This window comes from Megascapheus bottae, chromosome 3 (assembly GCF_031878675.1).
Source record: "Megascapheus bottae isolate mThoBot1 chromosome 3, mThoBot2.hap1, whole genome shotgun sequence".
Lineage (NCBI taxonomy): Eukaryota > Metazoa > Chordata > Mammalia > Rodentia > Geomyidae > Megascapheus > Megascapheus bottae.
Window position 1 is genome coordinate 42,678,305 of NC_143511.1, and position 17,744 is coordinate 42,696,048.

General features: G+C 33.9%; 1 pseudogene; it reads right to left on the minus strand.

Annotated features, from left to right (window-relative positions):
• Positions 1 to 16,519: 16,519 nt before the first annotated feature.
• Positions 16,520 to 17,481, minus strand: LOC150065402 (dimethyladenosine transferase pseudogene; annotated as a pseudogene).
• Positions 17,482 to 17,744: the final 263 nt, after the last annotated feature.

A 17,744-nucleotide genomic window follows, 5' to 3' on the forward strand; every position in this document is an offset into this window, starting at 1 on the left:
GAGGCTGAAATTTGAATATGTTTCCAAGTCAGCCTGGACAGGCAAGTCTATGAGATTCTATTCTGCTTCTAACTACCAGAAAACTGGAAGTTGCACTGTGGCTCAAAGTGGTAGAGAGCTAGCCTTGAGCAAAAATAAATAAATAAAGTAGTAAGTAAGTAAGTTCAGGGATCATACTCAGGCCCTGCGCTCAAACCCCATGACCAATCAATCAATCAATCAATCAATAGACTAGTTCACATTTGGGCTATGTGATACTGAGCAAGTAATAGAGACAATCTTATAGTATTTTCCATTTACCCACTCTCCCTTTTGTGATGTGAACCATTTCCTAACTTCCTGTCAGTTTCACAGCCCAGGAGTATCTTTTTCAAGAAATTGTGGCCATTCATCTGGTGATTACAACTTTGGGTAAATTCTGAAAAATGTAGGCTTGTATTGCAAAGTAGCGCTAGGAAGATAGATCAGTGTCAATTAGAAAAGAAAATATGGTTTATAACTGACAGTGAACATTTCCCCCACACTCCTTCCCCCATGCACACCAGTGCTTTTATACTGCTTAATTTTAGCTCTTTAAAATTGCTTCACCTCTAGCCACATTGAAGATGGGTTCTATCTCTTGGCCCTTTTGCACTAGGCTTAACTTCATAGCTTAAATGGTCTTTGCATGCTTACAGCAGGAATAATATAGTAAATGGACAGAGATATATAGCTATGATAGGTATGATGAAGATATTCATACCTATATATGCCACATAGTATAACTATCTATAAACTGCTCAAGGACAATATTAAAAATAGATAAAATTATGACCCACTAAGATATAAAAATTTACATGGTTCAGTTAAATAGTTTTATATATATTATAGCATAGTGAAACACATTTATTTTATTTTACTTTTTGCTATTACTATAAAAGTGATATACAGAAGGACTACAGTCTCACAAGTCATTTTGTTTCAGTCAATGTCACTCTTTGCTCTCTCCCAGGTTTTCCGTTCAGTCCCCATCCACAAGTTGCAAAGTTCGTTTTCAACATAGTGTCAACAGACAAGGCAGAAGGAAAAGAAAACAAAAATAACAGCAAAGGAAATAAACTATTTGATTTCATTTTCTGAAGTTTATTTCAGTATTATCTTATAAGATCAGAGGCACATAGGAATTGCACTATTGTGTTTCTACCATAATAGTGTCCTTCTTTTATCTCACTCTGTGTGTGTGTGTGTGTGTGTGTGTGTGTGTGTGTGTCCTAGTATATTTTAGAGCTAGTGTCAGCATATGAGAAAAAAATGCACCAATGGTCTCTTTGAGCTTGGCTTACCTCACTTACCATGATTTGTTCTAGGTGTATCTACTTCCTTGTAAATGACATATTCTTTCTAACAGCAGTGTAAAATTCATTGTATACAGGAACCACATTTTTTGGATCCACTCATCTACTTCAGGTCGTCTGGACTTTGTCCACAATGTGGCTATTGTGAATAGTACAACAATGAACACATACGTGTGATTCTCTTTACAGTATCATGACCTACAATATTCTGGTGCATACCAGGAATGGTAAACCTGGGTCACAGGGAGAATCTATGTTTTGATTTATTTTTATTTTCAGTTTTAATTTTGCCAGTCCCAGAGCCTAAACTCAGGGCCTGGGCACTGTGCTTGAGCTTTCTCAAAGCTAGTGCTCTACCACTTGAGCCACAGCACCACTTCCAGTTTTTTTTCTGTATCAGTATTTCCTAACTTCTAGAGTGGTTGTACTAATTTACATTCCCACTAACAGTGAAATACGATTCCATTTCCCCTACATTCCTGTCAGAATTTGTTGTGGCACAAATTCACAATCTTGGCCAATCTAACTGGAGTGAGATGGAATCTGAGTTGTTTTTATTTGTATATATATTTTTTTATGGCTGGGAATTTTTTATGGCATTTCCTTATATGTTTCTTTGCTATTCCAACCTTTTCTTCTAAGGACTCTCTCCTTAGCTCTTTTGTCCATTTAGTGTTTTGTTTATTAGCTTTGGGAGTTCATTTATTGAGCTTCTTGTATATTTTCGGATACTAGGCTTTTGTTGGATATATTGCTGTCAAAGATTTCCCACTCTGCTGGCTTTCTGTTTTAATAACTATGTCTTTTCTGTGCAGTAACATTTTTGTTCAATGTAATCCCATTTGTCAAATACCTCTCCTATCTACTGCGCCCCTATTACTCTTTTCAAAAGGTTTCTTTCTAAGCCTTTCAGCTCTAGTGTTTATCCTACTCCCTCTTTCAGTAATTTCAAAGTTTCAGGTCTGACATTTAGGTCTTTCTTTGATGCACTGTCAAGTGATACTAGTGCATGTGACAAATATTCATCCACTTTTAGTGTTCTGTATATGGATGCCCAGTTTTCCTAACATCAGTTAATGAAGAGTCAATCATTTGTCTACTGCATATCTTTGGCTACTTTATCAAGTATCAGGTAAGTATAAGTATGTGGTTTTATTTCTGGGTCTTCTGGTCTGTTCTATCGATCTTCAAGTCTATTTTTGTGCTAGTAATAAGCTGTTCTTGTTATTAGTGTTCTGTAGTACAGCTTGAGGTCTGGGATTGTGATACTGCAAGCCTTGCTTGTCGAGAATTGTTTTGGCTATTTGTGTTCTTTTGTTGTTTCATATGAATTTTTTAATTGTTTTCTCTATGCTAATTATGAATGGAACTGGGATTTTGATGGGGATTGCATTAAATTTGTAAACCATTTTGGTAGTATGGCATTTCACAATATTAATTCTAGCTATACATGAACATGGAGGGTATTTCCGATTTCTGATGTCATCTGCAATTTCTTTCAAGTTTTTATAGTTTTTTTTCCACCTAATCCTGGGGCTTGAACTCAAGGACCTGGGCACTGTCCCTTGCTCTCTACCCCCTGAGCCACAGCATAACTTCTGGCTTTTTAAGGAGTAGTTTACTAGAGGTAAGAGTTTCACAGACTTTTCTGCCAGGCTTGCTTCAAGCTAAGATCCTCAGATGTCAGTGTGAGTCACTAGCACCCAGATAAATGTTTATAGGTTTTTTTAATGAAGAATTTTTCCTTTCTTGGTTTGGTTTATTTCCAAAAATTTGATCTTTTTGAGTCTATTGTAGATGGTGCTGGCTTTCTGATTTCTCTCTCTGCTTGTATATTGCTGGTATACAGAAAGGCTGCTGATTTTTGTGCATTAATTTTGTATCCTGTTACTTTGTCAAAGTTATTGAGTATTTCCAGGAGCTTGGGGATAGAGTCTTTTGAATCCTTTAGATATAACACCATGTCATCTGATGCAGATTTTTTGGGGTATAATACAACATCAACAAAGAACAACTTACAAAGAATAAAAGCATATAAACATGAGTGTACATGTTATAATAGTTTACATATTATCACCTAACAAAGCTTACAGCAAATATGGAACAGCTTAAATGTATTGAAAATTACAAATCCAATAACTGGAGATGGTACATTATAGACAATGAAGAGATTTCTATAGAAGTAAAAACTTGTATTTGTAAAAATTAAACAATACACACTGCATGAATATACACATGCATTTGTATTATAAATCTTATATGAATAATTTAATTATAAAGTGGTGTAAAGCCTATTCATAAAATAAAGCTCTTGTAGATGTTAGTTCATTGTAAGTAGAAATTTAAATTGTTTCAATAATTGGAAGGAAATTTGACAGTATTATGAAATTACATACCTATTGAGATGATAGGTCTAATCAATGAAATTGTCTTACAAAAATAAATCTACATGTGATCAAGTATATGAATGTGTCTATATACAAATTGCTTTTACTTGCATTTAACAAAATTAAAAATTGAAAGAATATGTGTTCAATAATGTGGATGAGGTTAAGTAAACTGTTAGAGCTGTAGAATAAAATACTTAGTAGATGATAAAAAATAACCATGGCATACATATGTGTGTATGTGTATGTGATAATGTGTATGATAATATGTATATGATCTATGTGTATATGTTAGTTTGTATGTATGTCTAGATGATCATGTGTAAAAATCTATACATTTTTCTATCCTGTGTTCTCCAAGTAAGTTTCTTGTTTTCTTTAACATTGATGTCATTATTTCCTTGCATCTTTGTCCTATATTGTGTTTGGTTGTCTCCATGGTCAAGCCTGGGTTTGCTGTATTTGGATTCATGCATATTTATTGCTTATTCACTTGTGCTTTTGGAATTTAATGAATAGTAGATTATTAATAAATGGAATAGGCTTTTTTCTTTTTTAATTTTGTTTTTGTTTTGTTTTGCCAGTCCTGGGTTTGAGCTCAGGGCTTGAGAACTGTCCTTGGACTTTCTCAAGGCTACAGCTCTACCACTTGAGCCACAGCACCACTTCTGGCTTTTTTCTATGTATGTGGTACCGAGAAATCAAACCCAGATCTTTGTGCATGCTAGGCAAGCACTCTATCACTAGGCCAAACTCCCGGCCCCTGGAATATTCTTTTTGGAAAATAAGCTCTTGAGTTGACACACAAAACAACATAATCATCTTTTGCTTTCATGTGTTTAGTCTTGCAGTAAAGGCTCTCTGAAAGGGCATTTCAAAGATCATACAGAAATGTAAAATATTAAGAGAAATGGCATTATCAGCAAGGGTTTAAAGACTATGTTGCTGTCTGGGCAAGGAAATGTTATAATCCTCAGTGCAAAGCTGTGGTATTCAAGGCCAACTTTGACCCAAGAGAATGAATGTAGTGAATTTGTAATTATGCTCTCATGCACGGGAGAGATGAATCATAATTTTAAATCCTGATATATAGCATTTTAGTATGGTGACCTTTTATAAAAGGTACATGGTTGATTAGAAAACATTTGAAACCCCCTTGCCATTGGAAGGCAGAGTTGTAAATGGTAAAACAGTGCAATGGGCTTCCACTCAATATAGACTCACCAAAGGTCAAGATGAAAGAGCCCATCTATTTAACAGCTCAAATGTATAAGGCACTCATTCCAGCGTAAGTCAGTTTCATGACGGATCATAAAAAAGCAATGGTGCAACATTAAACCAATTTACGGTCTGTATTAATAAGATAAAATTCCATATATCTGTACATGCATATGTGATACTTAAAAACTATTGTTCACATGTCTAGAAATTTTTGGTATCATATGATGATAGCATTTTCTTATTCTAACATGTTTGGTAGATGCTCTATCATATTAATTTAAGAAAACTGATAGCAAATTAAAAAGCGGTCAGTAAGAAAGTGTTCCTAATATCTCCTAAAAGAAACTTCTGATACTTGCTGATATTTACTTTCTGTTGAGAGCTATTGGGTTGTATCTGCTCTGTTGAATTTTTAAACTTCAGGATATTAGACTTTCTTTAAGTCACTGTCTGTAAGGTCACCTTCAGTACTCTTGCCTCAATACAAACATGCATGTTTAAAAACCAAACAAACCAAAACAAAAGCAACTTGTGACTTGAAAAATAAGATAAAGAACCAGGAATAATTTCATCATTGGTATTCAGAACTTTATAGTTTATATTCTTAAATCATACAATGAAACCCACTAAGAGAACTTGTTGAAATTCTAAAATATTCATTTTAATTCCTATACCAGAAAACCCTGTGGGTCTTTTGGTTTTTGTTTTTTGAAGAATTAGCTATCACAATAAAATAGAAATGAGAGTAAGTTCCTAAAGTCCTAAGAATTTTTCTTCAAACTTACATAAAGATATCTCTGGTTTAAAACATTTCTTTATAGTAATTCTATATAAAACAAATGGGTAGATACTTTTAATTTAAATACACTAATCATTATACTAGATATTAATTATTTTAAAAACATTGTCATTATTTTTAATGTTTTTATATTTAATGCACATTAAATAAATATTTTGTATAAATGTACATTATGCTTTCAAATAAGCCCTTTAGACCTATTTGGATGGAAATGCATGTTAATCAATGTGTGTGTGTGAATATGTGTGGGGGGGGAATTAGGGCTTGAACCATTCTAGCTCCACTTTCAGTTTTTGCTGGTTTATTGCTCTTTTCCCATATGCATATTATTTAAGATAAGGATTGTTCAACCTTGTCACTGTAATGACTCTGAAGTTACAATTATATAATACAGTGAGAAATTAGCAGAAGAAAGTTGAAGATTTGCATAAGAGAAATTTTAAACTATTAATCATTTTGCTGTAAACAAAATTAAAAAAAATTAACTGAAAGTAGAGCTGTGATTGTTCAAGTTTGAAGAAAAATTCTTAGGATTTTAGGAACTTACTCTCATCTCTATTTTATTGTGAAACCTAATTCTGCAAACAACAAAACCCAAATTCCAAAAAAAATACATTTCTTTCTTCCCTGAAAGACTCAACACATCTTGTAGACCAGAAATTATAGAATCCTTACCACTTACCTTCTTTAACATATCATGATATAATTTTATTCTCATTTTATGACAAATTACTATAACTTTGAGGCTTAAATCCACATTTATTGCTTCATACTTCAAAGATCAAAGTAGTGAATCATACAGAAATGAAATAAATATATTTGGAGCTGCACATATTTTTTTCTGAAATCTCTAGGGAAAAATCTTTTCCTTATTTCCAGATCATAGTGGCTGATTACATTCTTGATTCATAACCATATTGTCCCAGAATTTACTGCCAAAGTCGCTTTACTCCACTGACTTTTTGCGTACATTTTGGAGAGCCCCTGTATTACAAAGAATCTTCCAGAATAGATCAGGGTAATCTACTCACTGAAAAATCCTTAATGTAGTTACATATGCAATATTCCTTTTATAAGTAAAATAACATGCTCACAGAAGCTGAGAATTAGGAGATCTCTAGTCTACAAGATGTGTTGAAACTTTGGAATTTGGGATGTAGTTGAAGTATAGTTCTGTTTCTCACCAAGTAAAAACTGAGAACTGAAAACAATTTGTTTTGCAAAAGTAAAATATTGACTGATTACCAAAGAACACATTTCAAAGCAATGAATATTGTAAAATATGGCTGTATGATACTAATAACCAATTCAAAACAAATAAATAAAAGATAGAAGGCCATATAGTATGACGCTAAATGAAAGGATCTCTAGGATACAGAAACATAAGCCATATAGTGAATAATTGTTGTCTTTAAAGTACTATGTTATTTCTCATCTCTTTTGCTGTCCCTTGGTTATCTCATATTGTTACAGTATCTCACTTTGTTACCTGATATATCAGATATATTTGTATTTGGTTATTTGAAATTGGATAGGGAAGGGGGGAAAAGAAGATGAGGGGTGGGGGTAGGGGGGAAGGAAATGGGGACCAAGACAGGTGGAAGGGTATCAATGTATGGGAATTAATGCACCTTCTATTGGCAAATATCATGTAACCCTTCTATTAATTACAATAAAATATATGAAAAAAGGTAGATCTGTTTTTTTAATGTTTGGTTTCTAAAAGGAAAAATAAGGATTTCCATCTAGTCATCTGAGTGTGATAGATTTGGGTGTTTATGTCATTTGCCTCGTCATTTTACCCATGAAAAGGGATTCCTTTAAATTAATAACTCACCAACTTATTACAAAGAGGAAGTGGCGCTGTGGCTCAAGTGGTAGATCCCTAACCTTGAACTGAAAATCTCAGGAACAGTGCCCAAGTCCAGAGTTCACGCACCATGACCAACACCAACAAGAAAAAATTAAATATTACAAAGAAAAATATTTGGTTGATTCTTTAGAATGTAAAGGAATAAATAAAGTATAAGAAAATACAGGCTAGGTAAGGTGTCATATGCCTGGCTGTTCAGAATGTAGAAATCTAGAAGACACTGATTTCAAACCACAGAATCATCAATTACGTACATACACATAAGTGTGCATATACATAAGCACAGATCTAGATACAGATATACATGTACATAAATACAGATTGCACAAACATATATCAATATACACGTAAGATATGCATATATATGTGGAGAATTATAGAACAAAAATGATATTTCATTAATTGGCATTACATCATTATCTCTCATTTAATTTCCTCAAATATGATTGCTTTATCATTATTTGCTTTCATGATACAATGGATGGAGAAAGTTTGGCTGTTATTTTCTTTACTATTAAATCATGTTGAATATATGCCTCTTTATACAACTACCAAAAGATAATAAAATACAATTTTACTTAACTATTTCACTAGATAGACAAACTTCTTTATTATATAAATAACATAATTGATTGAAATATCCTTAATTATTTATTTCTTGAGGATATTTATACAGACTTAGATATTTCTCCACATATAGTATCAGAAAAGCAAAAGGAAAGAGAAAAATATATCTATGTAACATGCATGAAGAAATACACAGAAAATTATAGAAAAGGGAAATGAAATACTATAAAATGATATTACCATATTAGATGAATTTTGTTTTTATGGAAAATCATTTCCACCATGAATTGCTTATTCAGTGATACTAACATAATTATTTATCCTAATGTGCCCTTAGAGAGCAACCATATAATTTTGTCAAAATATTAATTTGAGATTTTAAAAAATTAATTGTAATTGAATTAATGGATTGTTTAGGGTGCAATAAATATCTGTATTCACATTTCACTATTGATTTAGGGATTATAGAAAATAAGATGGTACTCATAATAGAAAATAAGATGTGTACTCAACAATTCACATACCTGGCCCATTTCGTGGGGTCTTGTTATCGATGTACGGTTGTTAGTAAAGATTATTTAATACGATTTTCTTTAAAATGTATCATTTATTTTATTGCCACTTTAGGTGTTCTAATTTGCTTTGATTTAGCAATTGAATAAATAATCTGTAAAATGTTGAAAGAATCAAGAGGAGGGCCATTGGCACTTGTAAATTCATCTATTCAATGTTTTTTGTGGGGGGGCCAAGTCTTCACCTAATCTGGATTTCATTCTCTGTTAGATAAATATTAAATATGAAAGACTGCTTAAAAATGTAACCACTTAAAATATCAAAATTGTGCTATCCATTCTTCTCCAAGGTTCATTTACATGCATGTTATATAAATTAAATAACAAGGCATATTAAATATGTGTTATATATTATAAATTATTATATATGCAAAATAGATGATCACATATGTGCATATATATGTAGTTATACATACATACAGATCCTGTAGTTCTAGGATTAAATTTATGTACTTTATCTACTAAACAAGCATTCTACCACTGACTCATAACACTAAGGATTTTATAAATTTAAATACAACAAGAAGCATACAGGAATCACTGGAAGTGATCAATTTGAAGAAGGCATTTAATTCTTGGAAGAGATAATATTTCCATAAAGGGTCATTGATGATTTCCAAAGGGAAGATGACTCTATTCTTTTCTTCATGACATGATGCTTAGATTTGACAACATGAAGAGAAATGATCCCACTTAACACTTTAAATGGCAAATACCACATGAGAGCAGGAAATTGAAGAAAACTTAAATGATAGAGTGCAAATGAAGCATTGTACAAAGCAATTCAGAAAAAGCATTTCGAGCTTAGTCTAATAAATAATTATTTAAGCTTAGTCCAATAAATAATGATTTAGGGAACATTACTTAGGCTACTAATTATGTAACTCATAACTTACAGTGCCAGTGACCCTGTCTTGAGAATGTATGAGCAATTTTAATTTGAGATGCATATTACTAACAAGCCAGACACTTTTCAGCAAGTCAATCAGAAACCATTAGGCATTCCCCTCTTAGAATTGCAAATTATAATATTATTCCCAGTGTTTTTGACTTAACATACATCCATTATAGCCTAGGCAAGCAATATCAGTGTTTAAATTTTTTTGGCCTATTTTTTTCAACTCCAGAGAACTAATACTACCAATGATTTCTCAGAACATGTGTCAGTAATTTCCCTTACATGACTCCTGAAAAACTGTTATCATTTAGTGAACTTTACACAATTAGCTCTGTCCTTTGGGTTTCCAAACCTGTTTTCCTTATCCTTCCACAGTGTGTAAGAGAGAACATTTACTGTAGAAATGTAGTCTTGAAGACTTCTTCATTAATGTCTCCCAGGACACTTTACAATCATTAAAAGTTGTAATTAGCACTGAAGTGTGCTCAGCTCCTTAAAAGGATCATTTTTTAAACTAATAACTTTTTTAACATCTGTATTTTGAAGTCTCAAAACAATTTAAGTGCTCCTGACTTCAACACATAATCACTTCTTGAGCACAGATGAAAGAGCCTAGAATGTTTTTAAATGTTCTAAAATTTCATTTCCTGATACCCTTCATATTCTGCTCATTGAAAACAGCCAACTATTTGTGGAAATGAAACAGTCTGAAGAATTTAGTCCTCTTTCTTTCTTTCTTTCTTTCTTTCTTTCTTTCTTTCTTTCTCTCTCTCTTTCTTTTTTCTTTCTTTCTTTCCTTTGTTGCTGCTGCTGCGTTTCCCCCTCCTCCTGCTCCTCCTCCTTTCTCTTTCTTTTTTTTTTTTTTTTTTTTTGCCAGTCCTGGGCTTGAGCTCAGGGCCTGAGCACTGTCCTTGGATTTTCTCAAGGCTAGAGCTCTACCACTTGAGCCTCAGCACCACTTCCGGCTTTTTTCTATGTATGTGGTACAGGGGAATCGAACCTGGGTCTTCATGCATGCTAGGCAAGCACTTTAACCACTAGGCCAAACTCCCGGCCATTTTCTCTTTCTTTCTTTCTCCTCCTTTTTCCTCCTCTTCCTTCCTCCTCCTTTTTGCCAGTCCTGGTCTTTAAACTTTTGGCCTTAGCGCTGTCCATCTGACTTCTGTGATTATTTGTAGAAATGAGTCTCACACATTTTCCAACCTGGGCTGGCTTCAAACAGTGATCCTCAGATCTCGGCTTCCCAGTTACCTGGGATTACAGGCATGAGCCACTGGCACCCAGTAGATTTTAGCCTTTTAATGACTGGCGTTGCTGGTTAGGAAGTCACACTAATAACACACAATCTCTTGTAACTATTCATTCAGTTAGGTTTGCATACGTCATACAAAATGTGGTCCTAAAGAACTTGGAATAATCAATCACTTTCACTTCAGGCACATTAACAAAATGGACTTGCTCCATTTTCATGAGATTAGTAAGCAACACAACTATCTCAGATCAGTTCTCACAGTAATGACTCTTGTGCTGAGTGTAGGTGAAGACCAAGTACACTGATTCAATCAGGTGACAACGGGACCCTTTTACACTATCATACAGAGAGGGTACAAATGGCAGTAAAACCCAGATGTTTCTTTCTATGGCACTGAAACAAAAGGGAACCGATGACAAGACAACAGAACATAAGTGCTAAGGCACTGTGCTGTTCAGGAACTGAGGCGTTGCACAAGCTAAGCGATTTTAGAAATGTACTTGAACACTAAGAAAGTGAGGCCAAGGGTATCCTATCACATCATGAAATAGAGGCCATAAAATATGTCTCATAACAATGTCTACAGGGAAAGAGAAATGGCACTTGTTACAACACTGTCCAATTTCCTGTGATCTCATATTCCAAAGGAGATTACCAGACTTAGATAAGCTGCCGTTAAGATGTGTTTGTACTTTAAGTAGGGATTTTCATGTATGTCAGTTTCCTGATGGCAAAGTCTTTCCAAATATTCCAACCCTCAGTGTCCACTGGCAATCAAGGGAGATCCAAGAAGTCCTGCAAATATACCACTTTAAATTACAGCAGAGAGACCCTGAGCTCTGGATGTGCTAACCTTTTATAATAGGACACAAGAAAATTTCTACAGATGGCAATATTCCAAAAGGAAATCTTATCTTGGTTGTATTAAACCTTACTCTTGCCCTTTGCCCTGGACTGATATATCTTCCTAAATTGTTCACCATAAAAATAAATTGGAAACAATCATATAGAATAAAACACTGTTAACAAAGTCAGATACAGTAACAACATGGGATAAGCCATAAGGGAAAATAAAAGAAAAAAGACATAAAAACCAAATAGTACATTAAGAACAACAATCACAAAGATAAACTTTTTTTCATATCCTAGATCTATATGACCATATGTACATAGCTTTTGAGTTGTATCTGACTTTGTTGCCTCTGACTTTGTTGCCTGGTATATTGTATATAAGTTTATTTGTTTATTTGAAATAGGGAAGGGAAGGGTAAAAACAAGATGATTGGGAGGATATGTGGAGAAGAAAGTGGAAGGGATATCAGTGTTCAAGAAGAAATGTACCCACTACCTGACAAATGTAACTGTACATTACCTTGACAATAACATACCGTATAAAGAAAAGTAATAAAATACTGTTAATGCTTTTACACATGCTCTTTCAAAAGGTGCTTATGAAGAATTCTCTACCATTAGTCATGTTTTATGCAATGCCATAAGCAGGGCCAGGCATCATGGTACATGCCTGTAATTCCTGCTACTTGAGATCATTGAAGTTCCAAGAACAGGGATTCCCAGTCAAGGGAAGACCCTATCTGAGAAAGAAAACTAAATGCACTGAGAACTAAGTTTGTGGCTCAAGTGGTATAGAGAAATTATCTACCAAGTGAAGCCAGAATTTAAGTAACAGATGTCATTGTTTGGTGATGTTTCTGAGAAAGTTTTTGTATTATTGACTAAAATAAAACAACAAAACAAAAATAGATCATCAAGTATACTGTTTGCATATAGTGGCTCTATTCTTTAATGAAAATATGTTTGATGTACTGTAGAACTCAAAAGTCTAGGAGCAAGATGATTACACATACACACACACACACACACACACACACACAATCAAAATAGGACAAAAACAAGTGCTTTCCTTAAAATAATACTGTACAGTTTCAACTATCCCAGACTTCCCTTTTCTTGATATTGTGTGTTCAAGGGTGTGTGTGTATGTGTGTGTATACATGTATGAATAAGATTGTGATGCTGACAGTCTAGAAGGAGGAAAGATACAGTTTGTTTAAATAACCATGAACCCAGTTTTCTGTTGCTTACATTTCAAATTATTTCTAATGCTCCTTGGACTTCAATGAAATGTATAATTTCAATGAAAATGTATAATTTAACTTGCTTCCACTTAATGCTCTCTTAAATCTACATTATTGAGTAAAGCTGAATTGCAACCTAATGCTGTTCAGTGTTAAATAGGATCACTGTTGCCCCAAGTGGAATGACTTCAGGAAATGTACTTAATTCTCAGAGGACTATCTGCTCTTCCAGAGCATTGGGGATATACCATTGCCTAATTGGCTTGCTGGTAAGATTAAGCAAAAATGAACATAAATATTTCTCTTGAGGCTTAATAAATGTAGTTGCTTAATAAATTTCATTTTACCTTCAAGAAAAATGTTCTTTTTAATCTGAGAATATAATCATGGTGAAAACTTCCTTGTTTGATATGTTCTTCGAAAAAATGTCTCTCATCTCTTTTGCTGTCCCTTGGTTATCTCATATTGTTAGAGCATTTTACCTTGTTATCTGCTATATTGTATATATATTTATCTGGTTATTTGAAATAGGATAGGGAAGAAGGGAAAACAAAATGAGGGGTGAGGGTGGGGGGAGGGAAAAGGGGACCAAAACATGAAAAAAGGTATCAATGATTGTGAAGCAATGCACCTTCTATCTGTTGAATATAATGTAACCCTTCTATTAATTACAATAAAATAATATGGAAAAAGTCACAAAGCTCTATATATACCATTTAATTTAGAACTTTACCAGAGTTGTATGAAAATTGTATGAATATTGAGATGACACTTATCGAGATATATTATATTCACAAACTAGTTTTGTTAAATGGTAACTCCCTTATTTAACTCTTACAAGTTTTTTAAATTATGAAAAAACAAAGAGTCTCATGCATCTGTCTGGGCTGCCTTTGAACCTTGATTCACAGCTATCAGACTCTTAAATATCTAGGATTATAAGCTTTTTCTGAAATTCATAAACCAAACAGAGTACCATTAAACTTACTTTTCCTCATAACGCATAGTTTTGCTTACTCAGCTTATTTTCATAATCCTGACATGAATTATGGTAACTTATTATTTTATTTATAGTTATCACTTTATTTATTTGTCATCTTTTGGATTTTCTTACTCCTACAGTAGTTTTGTAGACAAACACATTTAGTGATTGAATCCAAGATGCAATGACATCTGTGATGTCTTTTAAGTCTTGGTTTAACATTTCCATTAAACACAAAAGGTACTCACAAATATATTTTAGATGAATTTTATATATTTTAATGAAAGCCAAGTCATCATATGATGCTTAGAAAACTTTTGTATATTTTTTCTGTGTTTGTTTTAACAAAGGGACAGAGAAGCACATGCTTAAGTTATTTTACAGACTTGTGTATGTTTTTGCTCGGAAAAATTAACTACAATTTTAGTTTTAATAAAGTGTTTCAATTAATATCCTAAGCTAAAACTTTTGCTGATAATGTGTTTAACAAGAAAATTCCTTGATTATTTCTTTTCTCCCAGCACCTTTTTAAAGTTAGTTTTGATCAAATAAAATATATGTACATAAGAGATTCTAATACAGAGGTTGTAAGCATGGCTTAGTGGAGAGAGCATCAATCAATGAGTAGAAGAATCAGGTACCAAGTTGTGGTCTGGGACATGAAAATGAAAGAGAAGAGAATGAAGAGAAAGGAAAAATGAAAGGAAAAGAAAGGAAATTCTAATGCACATAGCCATATAACCAGTATCTAAAGGAAGACATAGATTATTTCTAGATAATTCTCCTTACTGAAATCCTTCATATATTTTTCAGATGATGCCAGTGACTGGATAGATTGTGTCTTCTCAAAATTCCTGTGTGAAAATTCTAACATCTATCTTTCCACTGTCATAGTTTCATGTTTCTTCATAATCTCCATCACGGTTACTCGCTCTGCTGATCCATCAAGAAGAACTCTGCTTCCTGAACCACTCTCTCTGCCCAGGAAACTGATCGTGACAGAAGATTAATTTACTCAAGATGTATTAGTCTGTATCATGTGGGACAAAGCCCATTACATCTAAATACATTTTGGGATCAAATTTTAATATTTGAATATATGTTTATGTTATTCAATGTGTTATATGCATTTCTATTATTTGAATTTTCTTTCTTTGAATTGTGCATTTAATTTTACTATAAACATTGAAAATATAAACTTCGGGAGAGATGAGCAAGAAAGCAAAAGAGATGACATTGATCAGTGTGCACTGCATTCATAAATTGTTTTGATAATAGCAATTTCTGTGTACTACAAAAGATAATAAATAGAAAGACTAAAATGTGAAATTTAATGTGCAACTCTCCTTTACCCTTCCAGTACCTCTGGTATAGTTATATATATTTGTCTACAAAACAGTATTTAGCCTTTAGTTTCCACAAATACATAAATAATTTGAACTGCTATGGCATCTACTGGGATGTTAGTATATTTATATTACAATTTTTATTTCTTCTCTAGAACTAGTACTCCCTGTTTTCTTTATTTACAGTTATTTATTTAGTTCCAACATACTTGTAGCAAATACCTATGTAAAATTATTTTCATCAAGAGCGCCAACAAAATAATTTTAAAAACAAAACAAATCTTTCAATATTGTTGGTACACTTTAATTTGCACAATTCATTTTCTTCACTTGTATGCATATTTCATATTTTATCTTTCTCAATTTTGATCACTCATTCACTTTTAAGTTTTTCAGAAAAAAATACATAGGATACATTTTACATGCAAAATAATAATTGGAAAATTTACTTTGTTCCTAACACTACCTAATATTTTTCTCCATTTAAAATTCTAGAAACACAAGATTGTGTGTATGTGTGTGTGTGTGTGTGTGTGTGTGTGTGTGTGTGTGTGTGTGTGTGCCATTTTTCAGGCTTGAATTTGGGGATTGGGTGATGTCTCTGAGATTTTTTCTCAAGACTAGTGCTCTCCCGCTTGAGCCACAATGACATTTCTGGTTTTCTCTCAGTAGAATATTAGAGATAAAAGTCTCATGGACTTTCGTGCCCAAGTTGGCTTTGAACCCCCATTCTCGGGTCTCAGCTTCCTGAGTAGACAGGATTACAGAAACAGACGTGAGCCACCAGAGCCTAGGGAATGACAAAATTGTTTTTTGAGAAAGAATATTTAAAAGTTTTATTGTACATGTGAGTAATAAGAAATTACACAGGACTATATGGCTACTTGAACCTATTTTATCTTAAAGGAATTAGCAAAAGGCCTAAAGAGGGATTCACAGTACAGAAACACAGTAAATAGTACTACCTTTATACAATAACTGTAAGAAACATGAAGGTTGTGCGTATCTGCGACCATTGAGCTTGAAACCAACATAAGATTGGATGTATAGTATACTCAAAACCAAAAGAAATTGATACTAGAACTGGCTGCCTTAAAATATACAAAACAATCAGTGGTACAAGCAATGATTTTAAATAAAAAACAGTCAAGCTCTTTGCAGTGGACTAGTAGTTCATCTTCTCATTGCTTGTGTGTGTGTATACATATATACAGCCTTGAAGAAGCTTTCCCACTAGCTATGAAAAGTGGATACCTTCTGAACTGAATCCATGTAACAATTTGATAAAGTCATCTATATCCATGGAACGGCCGTTTGTCACTAAAACCTGTGCTGGTTAGGATTTGCTGTATTTTATCTGCTATGCTAAAATCTTCTGGTATTATAATATTATGGACTGAACAGTGAATTCTATAGTTCCTTTCCAATAGCTGTTGTACCGCACTTAATTTAAATGCAGCAGAGAATGTCTTGTTTTTCCTAACAAAGGTGATCCTTACTAAGCCATCCCATTCCTGAAAATTGATGGGTGGTGGTGGATTCTTAGGTTCTATCCTTACAACACCGGATTCCACCTTGGATGGTGGTCTGAAGTTATTCTTCCCAACTTTCATTAGATGGCCTACACGGGCCAACAGCTGTGTATTAATTGAGAGTCTGCAGTATAACTTATCACCAGGCTTAGCAACCAGTCTGAGAGCAAATTCTCTTTGAAACATAAGTATAGCACATCTGAAGAATGGTCGGTGTAGCAACAACTTGAAGACAAAAGGAGAAGAAATCTAATAAGGCAAATTTGCAACACAAGCATCAAAGAATGGTAAATCAGATTTTAGCACATCACCCACCAGTACTTGAAGTTTGCTATCCAAAGGCGTACCCTGAACTCTTTTGTGAAGTTCAGCCACTAGGCTTGGGTCAAGTTCACAGGCAACTACCCTTTTTGCTTTTTCTAATAACTTTACAGTCATGTTGCCATTTCCAGGCCCAACTTCCAGCACCACACCAGTTGGTCTTAGAGCAGCTTTATCAATAATGCTGTTAACAATCAGAGGATTTGTCAGAATGTGCTGCCCAATCATGTTGAACATGATTCCTCCGGCCTGCTTCAGCTCTCCGTGCCGCTCCTACCGCACCCGACTTCACCTTCTGCATCTCGGCGGGCAGTGGGCCCTGGAGGCCCATGGAGTCAAAGAGTACCGAGGTGGACTTAGCCACATTCACTTCACCGGACCACGTGGGACTCGGGACGTGAGGCTCCACCCCGTGCTGGGGACAGGCGGAGAGTCAGGGAAAGGGGCAGGAAAGACAAAATTTTTAACAAAAAATTTAACATCTATGAGCATTTTCTTCTACCTTGCCTTCATTTAGCAATAAAAAATTTTACCTTGACATATTTGTTATTGCTAACATTTTCA